The 11,529-nt window shown below is 35.7% G+C and overlaps 1 long non-coding RNA gene across 1 annotated transcript in view; it reads right to left on the reverse strand.

Annotated features, from left to right (window-relative positions):
* Window positions 1-7,722, reverse strand: part of LOC118766400 — a 20,796-nt gene extending 13,074 nt beyond the window's left edge. The window contains exon 1 of the long non-coding RNA XR_005002337.1: window positions 7,712-7,722. This is a non-coding gene — a long non-coding RNA (uncharacterized LOC118766400). The remainder of the gene's footprint in view (window positions 1-7,711) is intronic.
* Window positions 7,723-11,529: the final 3,807 nt, after the last annotated feature.

An 11,529-nucleotide genomic window follows, 5' to 3' on the forward strand; every position in this document is an offset into this window, starting at 1 on the left:
CCCCTTTCAGTGTTTTTCGTTCTCCTTTCTGTACTGCTCTTCGTGAAGAAGCGAATTGGACAGAGCCACTCTTTTTTGTACCTCTTGCTGCAATATGGGTTCATCTGGATTTCAGATAGAAATTTTTCCAGGTGCTCTTTGAGAGTTTCCCCATTTACCCCTCACAAATCACTGAGATTGTTTGGTGAGATGTAATGTATCCAATCACAGGTTTAGGTGAGGCTGCCCTTCCTGTCAATGCTGTTGGTGTCCTCTAACTTATGGGATTTGTACCTATTCATTGCATTTTGTTGATATGGTGCCTGCTTTTCCTCCAAGCTTCTGTTTAGGTAGAGCAAGTCTAGCTTCCTTTGGGTCATATGTGACAGTTGTATTCTTAGAATACCTTCACAGTAATTCTCCAGTTCTGAAGATGTTGTTGCTCCTACTTTTGAGTATGCATGGAATTTACTCATTTCTTTCTTTACTGTTCAGTGCGTGTTGTCTGAGTGATACAATACAACATTCAAAGGCTTTTTTGACTGACCTGCCTCTACCACCATCACATCTCACATAAATCCTGTTGGTGTCGGTGTTAATATGAAAGTTACCAGTGGTGGTCAGTACCTTTCTGGTTTTGATGTCTAGGTTGCATATCTCATCGAGAGTCTAGTGCAATATACAGATGTTGGTACTAGCACTGGTACTGTAAAAGCATTGTGAGATATGGTCTTGTTAAATGCAGATAGCTCTGAGTTCCATATTTTCCAGAGTCTACAGAAGTGCACCTTTATTTTTCTGGCTTTGGTCACAGCACCAGCATATGAAGCATTCTCATCAACTCTGATGTACTTGTAGTGCTGATCATTAGCGAAAGGGGAGATAGACAAACTGTTGATGTACATGGTCTCTGCTTGGTTGACAATCTTTCCTTGGTTGACTATCATGTATGAGTATTTTGTCCATATGACAAAATATGAGTATCTTGTCCGTACCCCATTTCTATATCTCGTGAAAATGTCATGACTAGTTCTAATTGTCTCTTGATGTTGATCATATTACCTGAATACAATTTTTATGTGCATGTGCATATTATAAAGTAGTGAGAGAGGTTTATTGACTAATAACACAGATATCTTAAGCATAAGGTGTGTATTGTACAAGCTGCAGTTAGTGAGAATGCTGAATCTTGCAAATGGTAATAAGGTGGAAAGTGTTAAAACATTTTGTTACTCAGGAGACATGCAGAAGGTAAACTGAACTCAGCAATAGTGGTTAGAATGTGATGTGCATGAAAGCAGTTCCAGGAATTGTATTGGTTAATGAGGAATGATGTGCCACTAAAACTGAAGAGAGAAGTGACTGTTACATGTAACAGTAGAATGAGAAGTGTTTTGATGTTTGGGAATGAGACAATCTCAAGGAATGGTGAGCAGCAAAGACAACAATTTCGAAAGACATTAAATGTAAATGGTTCAGTGGATAAGTGGTATGTCACTAAGAGAGAGGGGGGAAAGAGGTGGGGAAACAATGAATTTTGGGTAATTTGCTTAAGAAGAATGAAGAGAAATTGACTTCTTAACCACACAACAATGCATTCATAAATATAAATGTTTTGCTCATGGTAGCATTCTTGTAAGCTGTTTGAAGCATGGCAACAGTTTTGATCACCATTTTCCCCTGTAGAAAACAGAATTTCACAGAAGCACGCTTTTCCTTCATTTCAGCCATAGCAAAAAATCAACAAACAGTGGGGAAGCACTGCAAAACAATGATGCACCACATGACAGTATGACTCCACTAAATGCCGCCAGTTGGCGAACTGATGCCTGCCCGTTTTACGGTTTCATAAATTGGCATCTAGCAGTAGAAGTCTAAGCTATGACTGGCTTGCCCCACAGAGAATGTTTCCAGTTACTTTTGCGTACCTCTTCATATATATATATATAATATATATATATATATATTATATTATATAGAGGGTATTATTACACACAAATGTTGCACGCTAGGAGGGACTTTTAAAGTCATAACTACCAAATATAGATATTGGTAGTTATGGCTTTAAAAGTCCCTGTGTAATAATGCCCTCTATATAATATAAATAAATATTTTGAAGTGAAAAAATTTACAGACTTTTTCTCTTATGAGGTTTTTCACACTAACTACATGATAATTTCTTATTAAAATTTCTTATTAAGATTTTATCCTATTTTCAAAATTTGTTTTATATATATATATACACACATATGAAAACATCGTGTACATTAAAACTGCTCTAAGGCTTTCCTATTTGGAAGCCTCTTAACGTGTTTTAATGTACACAATATTTTTATGTGAATAATATATATAATCTATTGACTAATTTTTTTTGTGCTAGGCCACTGGTAATAATAATTTCTATAATTCTTATTACCCTAATATTATTTATTATGTTTAAATATATATACATATGTATATGTACATATATATATCTATATATATGTGTGTGTGTGTGTGTGTGTGCGTATATATATATATATATAATGGATAGTAAAACGAATGGTTTACATTTGGTAGCTTACTGGTAGAGCACGGTCACTTTCAGAGTGATCACAAGGTAAATAACAAATGAAAGACAGAATATGGAATATACGAGAATATATTATTAATCACAACAATTGTTTCAACACATCTAGCACCGACTCCTCTTGTGATACCCACAAACACTGGTACACGAGTATCTGGTGGTGCAGACACATTTCGTCAGGTGATAAATAAAAAATCTCATTAAAATGACTGTTCCGTAATGCACCTTTCCATTTTGTAGGGAGAAAAACAGCTAGATGGAGGAAAATTCTTCATATATATAGAAGATCCAAAAATTGCAGAAGACAAAAAGAGAAACAAAGACTTAATCCAGCAAGAAAAGATACTTACTAGAATTTCTGAAAGATTATCGAGATGCCTACAGGCATATAAATGTACTTTCGCACAATGCAGTGAGAATGAATTTTGAGTAACTGTTAAAGTAGTGTAATTTTATTTTATCTTACTTGAAGGTATGGATGACTTAAATTTACTTTAAACCTCTCCATTCTTCTAAACACCTACTAAATATATAACTCACTTTGTAATCATGAGTGCACCTAACCTCGTGTGTGCGTATGCTCACATTTTTGCTAATGCTTGTATGAGCGTGTGTACTCGTGCAATGCTGCTTGCCCAAGGGCGTTTATACATCCATATTCGGCTGGTTTTACTCGAGATTACTCCAATCTGGCCAGCCCCAAGGAAAAACTAAACTAAGAGCATTAGATTCCTTGGAAGAAAGGAGCGAATGTATACGAAAAGAAGGACGGAAAAAAACGGAGAATGTTACACAAATATAAATAACAGGCCATAACAACAGGTGTCTTTCGACTAAGTACGAATTAAATTAAACTGGTGTGTGTGAAAATAAAGCCTTACGGCAGGGATACAAGATTCCACAGGCACAGGGAGGAATATAGATGTTGCACGGACAATGGCCAAACCAAGAAAGAAAGATCAGGCTTGGCCGAACACCAGTCACGTGAGGGGAGAAGAGAGAGAGGTAGAGGCAGAGTGACAGAAGAATTAAGGAAGGGTGAGATATATAATATATAAATATATGCATATATACATACATATATATACATACCTACATACATATGTATATATACATGCATATATGGGTACAGGACATCAAAAAACGTAGACAGAATGAGAAACGAAAACAGAAAACAAAACCATAGAAAACGAATTTTTTTCAATCAACGAAAAACCAAACAAACAGAGAAACAAGACATGCAACATAAAGAACATTCCCTTCATCAGTTGTGCCTTATTTTATCTACTCCATGTTTCGAAGGTAAGGACAAGACGCGACTTTGTTAAAACAATCCTTCCTACAAAGCAAATTATATAAAATTTGGGATTTTTAGCGAAGGGTGAAAGTGGTAACAAGAACACACAGTAAAAACAAAACAGTAAAAACAAAGGGTGAGAGCTGTTAAGCGAAGACGACGTGAAGTGGTGAACGCTGGAAAAACGAGCTTTGAGAAGAGACAGATAAAAGCACGTTTTGTCTTTTAGGAAAGAACTGGAAGAAAGATAGATGGATGGCCGTTGTTCCCATGTGTGCAACGAGAGAGTCAAGGAGGAAGAGTGATAGAGAGGGGGGAAAGTGAAGGGGGGAGGAGAAGAATATGGAAAGGGTATGAGAGAAAAAACAGAAAGGAAGAAGAACAATAGCGGGAGATAGATAGACAAAAAAGAGATAGAATAAGAGTGTGCATCTTAATTATTAAGATAAAACTTACTTGGAAAAGGATGCATGGTGTTCGATCATATAATATAAATAATATATAAATATATGCATATATACATACATATATGTACATACCTACATAGAAAACGAACTTTTTCCAAACAACAAAAAATGGGCTTTTTTTCAGTTTCCATCTATTAAATCCACTCACAAGGCTTTGGTTGGCTCAAGGTTATAGTGGAAGACACTTGCCAAAGGTGTCACACAGTGGGACTGAACCCAGAACTATGTGGTTGAGAAGTCAGCTTCTTACTACACAGCCATACCTGAAGCTATATCCATGCAGCCATACCTGCACCTATATTTCTATATGTCTGTGCGTGAGAGCGAGAGAGAAAAAGGGAAGTCAGAGACAGAGAGAGAAACATCTGAAACCATACTAGATAAGATGTACTAATGTGTGTCCTGTCGGAACCTTAGTAACAAAGACAATATTGCTCACAAATGCATAATATAAAGAATAAAAAAAAAGAAAACCAAATGGTAAGTCATTTAACTCTAGTTAGCTTAATGTATGTAGAAGATAGCTATAAAACAGATACCATTCTCACTTCACAGTAGAATGTCTGCTACTTATAAGGTTATTTAGCTGTAAATTCTGCAAGCATGAATTTATGGGAAACATGGAAAATTTCTAGAAATGTGTTTTCCACCATGATTTCCATAAACTGATGCACAACTTATATAACTTCTACCATGGAGATATTTATATCTGTATGCACACACACACACACACACACACACACACACACACACACACACACACGCACACACACTCACTCACTCACACACATATGTATATGCATGTATGTATAGTTCAAATTTATAGAAAAAAAAAACAAAAGACGAAGACAGGTGTATGAACAACAAGCAGGTGTATTAGTTTGATGCTCGGGAAAAATGGAAAAGTCTTTTATGTTTCAAGCCTACTCTTTTCGACAGAAAGGAATAAATGGCCAAAAAATGGAGAGAATGAAAACAAAATGGAAAAAACGGTAGAGTTCAGCAGTTCGACTTGGTGAGATTATATATAGAATTAAAAGATAAGTATCTGTTTCAAATTCCATAGACAGTAGGACATTATTTCTTAAGAAATTGTTACCCAGTTAAATTTGTTTATATTAGTAATATTCAAGTCCTATGCTCCCTGAAGCAGACTCTTAATTTTTAGAATGTTTGATTGTTTGAAATAAAACATACATACGTCTTAGGTAATGAGCAGCAATATTTTAGCATCCATGGAAGGTAAGGGGTGGTGGTTGGCAGGTGCATTTGTCTGCGTATATTCTGTAAGAATATGTTCAGGTGTGGAGATGTGTTACCTTGTTTTGAAACAACTGTGGGCTGTCGATAACGAGTATATCCAGCCACAGAATATCTGCTACAATAAGTTCCTTTTGGGTCATGCAAGCAAGGAAAAGCGGGTGTTAAATCAATGATGATGGTGATAGTGTATATGCACAGACAGACAATACAGACAGACAAACTGATAGAAATAGCTATAAACATGTATGTTGTATATATGTGCCTATATACTTAAATACATATACATACATGCATACACACACATATATATATATATGTATATATATATATATATATATATATATATGTATACATGTATATATATATATATATATATATATATATATATATATATATATATATATATATATATACATATATATATATATATGTATATATTTATATATATATATATAATCAATTATTTAGCAGTGAAATTACTAGACAGTACTTAATAATAATGTAATGATTAATGGTTATCTAAAAAAAAATTTCCGTTGAGAATCCTCAAGTGATTGAAAAGCGTAAACAATTATAGCTGAGATTTGAATAAAGATATTCATATTTTACATAGATATACATTAATGAATAAGTAACCATCTTTCTGTTTGCAGCAGCAGCAGCAGTAGTAGTAGTAGTAGTAGTAGTAGTAGTAGTAGTAGTAGTAGTTATGAGATAATGTACATTTTAAGCATAATTTTGATTATTTTGGTTAATAACTGTTATATGGGTAGATATTGAATATATGAATATTGATGCTAATCGTATGAAGATGGAAAGTGTTGCTTTGAAATTTATTTGAAAAGTAAAGACACTGAAACCTTATTGCTGTGTGGTTAAAGGGTTTGATTACATAACACATTGTAATGCATACGGATGTTAATGCTACCAGTCTGTCAAACTGTTGTACGTCAAGGCAAAGGGTTGCCGCTAGTTTTGAAGTTGATCCAAATACAGGAATCGCTGACACTTCATGTTTGAGAAGTTAGCAGTAGAAATTGTGGTGTTGACTTGTAAAGCATTGCACCAAATGCAACAGGTCTGAATCAGACAGAAATTTGTAAGGATACAAAATTATTGCAAAATTCACCCACATACCCACACACACAAACACACTCACACTTGCACACACACATACATGCACACACATTCAAGCACACACATATACATATAGGTGTAGGAGTGGCTGTGTGGTAAGTAGCTTGCTTACAAGCCACATGGTTCCGGGTTCAGTCCCACAGCGTGGCATTTTGGGTAGATGTCTTCTACTATAGTCTTGGGCCGACCAAAGCCTTGTGAGTGGATTTGGTAGACGGAAACTGAAAGAAGCCCGTCGTATATATGTACATATATATATATATATATATATATATATATACATATGTATGTATGAGTGTGTATGTGTTTGTGTGTCTGTGTTTGTCTCCCCAATATCGCTTGACAACCGAAGCTGGTGTGTTTAAGTCCCCGTAACTTAGCGGTTCGGTAAAAAAGACTGATAGAATAAGTACTGGGCTTACAAAGAATAAGTCTGGGGTCAATTTGCTCGACTAAAGGCGGTGCTCCGGTATGGCCACAGTCAAATGACTGAAACAAGTAAAAGAGCAAAGAGCGTATATAAGAGCATAGTCACAGCTGTGTGATTGAAAATTCACCTTACCACCACAAGATTCTTGACTCAGTTCCATTGTTCTGTTTTTTGTTATTGTAGTAGTAGTAGTAGTAGTAGTTATGAGATAATGTTAGGCATGTGTCTTCTAGAATAGCCTTGTGCTGACCATTTCCTCATGAGTGAAAGTGTGTTTGTAGAAACAGTGTATATGAATGTGTGAACTTCTATCTGTCGGTGTACTTTGTTGCATTGCTTTATATCAGAATCGTAACTTAGTAATTTGATATCTAGATATTGATAAAAATTATGTACTGATGGTGATGTGATTAACTAAAACTCTTGAAGGGTGGTATTCCAGCATGTCACAGTCCGATGGCTGGAAACAGAATACTATATTTGAGTTTTTGTAATAAGAACAAAATAATAAGTACTTACCCTGCTTAGCTTAGTTCATAAACTGATTTATTAAAGTTTATCTAGCAGACATTCATCAGATCTCATTTCAATGAAGAACTGTTTTTGAAGAAAAATGTCTCAGTTTTGCTGTGAATTGCATTTGGTGTTTTGTTATATGCCTAGCATACTTCAAGTGAATCGTTTAGTCTTTTATCTCTCTGCTGTAATTCACCAGGTGGAATTAGTTTTCTGGCACCATTTCAATATGCTTTACATCTCATAATTTAATATATCAAAATATTGCGTAATTATATTAGATATATGTACTGAGCAGAGTTGGCACTTTTATGCTCTTTTCTTTCAATGAAACTTTAGCTCAATAGATTTGCCATTGGTTTGTTGGTTTCTTTCTTCTTGTAATTATATTCGTCTTCCAGAATATTACATCAGTTACATAACCAGGATTTAAATCTTTTTTTCAATATACTTACTAAAATTCATTGTCTAACTGTATGTTACTGTGACAATGTTTCATTCAATAGCTTATGACATTTATGATTGGAGAGAAAATAATATTCAAAATTGCTTATATATACTCTTTTACTCTTTTACTTGTTTCAGTCATTTGACTGCGGCCATGCTGGAGCACCGCCTTCAGTCGAGCAAATCGACCCCGGGACTTATTCTTTGTAAGCCCAGTACTTATTCTATCGGTCTCTTTTGCTGAACCGCTAAGTAACGGGGACATAAACACACCAGCATCGGTTGTCAAGCAATGCTTGGGGGACAAACACACACGCACAAACACACACACACAAATATACATATACATATATACGACGGGCTTCTTTCAGTTTCCGTCTACCAAATCCACTCACAAGGCTTTGGTCGGCCCAAGACTATAGCAGAAGACACTTGCCCAAGATGCCACGCAGTGGGACTGAATCCGGAACCATGTGGTTGGTAAGCAAGCTACTTACCACACAGCCACTCCTGCGCCTATATATATATATATGTATGTATGTGTATGTGTGTGTGTGTGTGTGTGTGTGTGTGTGTGTGTGAGTGTGTGAGTGTGTTTAGCAAGAGAAATAGAGAGAGAGAAAGAGAGAGTGCTCGGCAGTAAGCTTATTAGCCAGGGTAATAAAAATGCAGTGTTAATTTCTAATAACTTCATAAAAAAAATTATTCAAAATAAATATGTCTCAGTATTTGTTGGTCTTCCTTTAGACAATTCCTTGGCTTACATCAGATTAGACACGAATTCCGTTAAATTAGCAATGATAAAGCTCATCCATATTTATGCAGTTTTTTGTCCCATATTTCTTCCAGTTTTGTAATTGATATAATTTTCAACAGTCTGGCTCTGCTGTTCTCCAACATGTTTTATTGGATTAAGATCAGGACCTTGAGTAACCCACTTGAAATTTGATTCACTGGATTCTTGTCCAAGCTTGTGATATGTTGCATGTATGACTTAAGGCTCCATCATCATAAAAAAAAAAGAGTTTTCTTAATTTCTAAAATGCAAGAGATGGCTATTAGCAGTATTTTGGGGGATTTAACTGATTTTCAACTAAAATTAGCTCTAGTCTGTCTGTCATCTAAATTACATCTTCCTACCACCACCACCACCACCACCACCTTACTATAATTCTAACTCCACAATGTTTTAACTGTTTCTTGCCAAGAAATCCATTTAATTGGTAATTCATTTCCCTTGTTGCAGAACCCATTGGCTCAGTTGAACCTTTTGATTTTACTACACTCTGAAATGATTGACATTTTTCGTGCAACCTTTAATACATATCCCAGGGCTTTCCGGACTTTTCTAACACAATATAGCAACATATCTTTTTATCTTTTACTTGCTTCAGTCATTAGACTCTGGCCATACTGGAGCACTGCCTTGATGAACTTTTAGTCGTATGTATCAACCCCAGCAGTTATTTTTTGATAAACCTGGTACTTACTTTATCGGTCTCTTTTGCTGAACCGCTAGGTTATAGGGACATGAGCACATGAGCATCGGTTGTCAAGTAGTGGTGTGGGATAAACACAAACACACACACGTACATGCACATGCACACACACTCACATGCATGAACACACTTGCATGTGCACACACACACACACACATATATATATATATATATGACAAGCTTCTTTCAGTTTCCATCTACCAAATCCACTCTCGAGGCTTTGGTCAGCCCAAGGTTATTGTAGAAGACACTTGCCCAAGGTGCCATGCAATGGGACAGAACTTGGAACCATGTGGTTGGGAAGCAGGCTTCTCGTGACGCTACCTCACCATAGAATTGTAACCTTTTTTTTACAGTAATATGACAATGTTTAGTAGCTTCGTTTTTTAACTGCCCTCTTCACCCCCTCTGAAACTTTCTGCATCCTCCCAGATGTTTTCTTCACTCACGGATCCTCTTCTTATATCCCCCACCCTTCTCTATGCCATTCATTGTTTGATGATTAATATTTTTAAAAAATTAAGCATTTTCTTAATTAGACTTTCTACAGTGATACTAACTGATAACATACCCATGTGTAAATTCCTCATAGTCTTTTTCCAGATAGTTTCCTTTCTAGTAGTTTATCAAAATGAATTTACAGTTAATTCAATCTAAATGCATGACAGAATGTATATATAGGTACTTACAAACAGGGAAAACATCTGTTAGAAAAAGAGGGAAAATAAACCAGTACTCCCTCTCTCTCTTATTCTTTTAATTGTTCTAGTCATGTGACTGTGGCCAAGCTGGAGCACTGCCTTTAGTCGAGCAAATCGACCCCAGGATTTATTCTTTGTAAGCCTAGTACTTATTCTATCAGTCACTTTTGCCAAACTGCTAAGTTACGAAGACATAAACACACCAGCATCGGTTGTCAAGCAATGTTGGGGGGACAAACACAGACACACTACCATACACACACACATACACATATATATACATATATACGATGGGCTTCTTTCAGTTTCCATCTACCAAATCCACTCACAAGTCTTTGGTCAGCCTGAGGCTATAGCAGAAGACGCTTGCCCAAGGTGCCACGCAGTGGGACTGAACCCAGAACCATGTGGCTGGTAAACAAGCTACTTGCTACACAGCCACTCCTAGCTAAAGATTTTCTATCTCACCAAATGTATATAAACAAACACATATGTATATAGATATGTATGAGTTTTTTATCTTCTATCTTTTACTTGTTTGAATCATTGGGTTGTGGCTATGCAAGGGCACCTACAGTCTAATGACTGAATCATTTAATAGATAATGTATGTATGTGTGTGTGTGTATGTATCTATGTATGTATGTATTTATGTATGTAGGTATGTATGTATGTATGTTTTTTACATGTTCTTGTTCTCTTTTTAATTTAGAGTAAATTTCGACCAGCCATCTATTTCATAAAAAGGTTGTGAAAGAAAACATCTTGTTTTAACTACCATCCTTCTAATATTAAAAATGGTTTTGCAAATTTTAATAGTTCCAGATATTGTGAACAGAGGTAGTATATGAATTAAAGACTTGCAGTCTCTCCCCAAGGTCCCAAATTCAGCCATACTTTGATCTAGACAGATTGGCATTTATCTTGTTCGAATAATAATAAGTATGAAGCTGAAAGTGTATCTTGGATACTGGATTTACAAACGCTTTATCAATGGTCCTAAGGTGTCCTCTTTCTCCTGTATTTTTCTGCAACATCGGTGTCCAGAGGTCAGCTGATTTTCCTGACAGAAAACATCCTTTCCCTGTTTGTTCCACACAACAATATTTGGCTGGTTGTGTTTTAACTTGGTGGTTGTATAAATTTTTAACTTAGTTAATTTTTAACTTAGCTTTAATATTTAAGTTACACTAATACCCTTTTGAATCATCGGTCTCAATATGAT

The sequence above is a fragment of the Octopus sinensis genome, linkage group LG15 (genome assembly GCF_006345805.1).
Source record: "Octopus sinensis linkage group LG15, ASM634580v1, whole genome shotgun sequence".
NCBI lineage: Eukaryota > Metazoa > Mollusca > Cephalopoda > Octopoda > Octopodidae > Octopus > Octopus sinensis.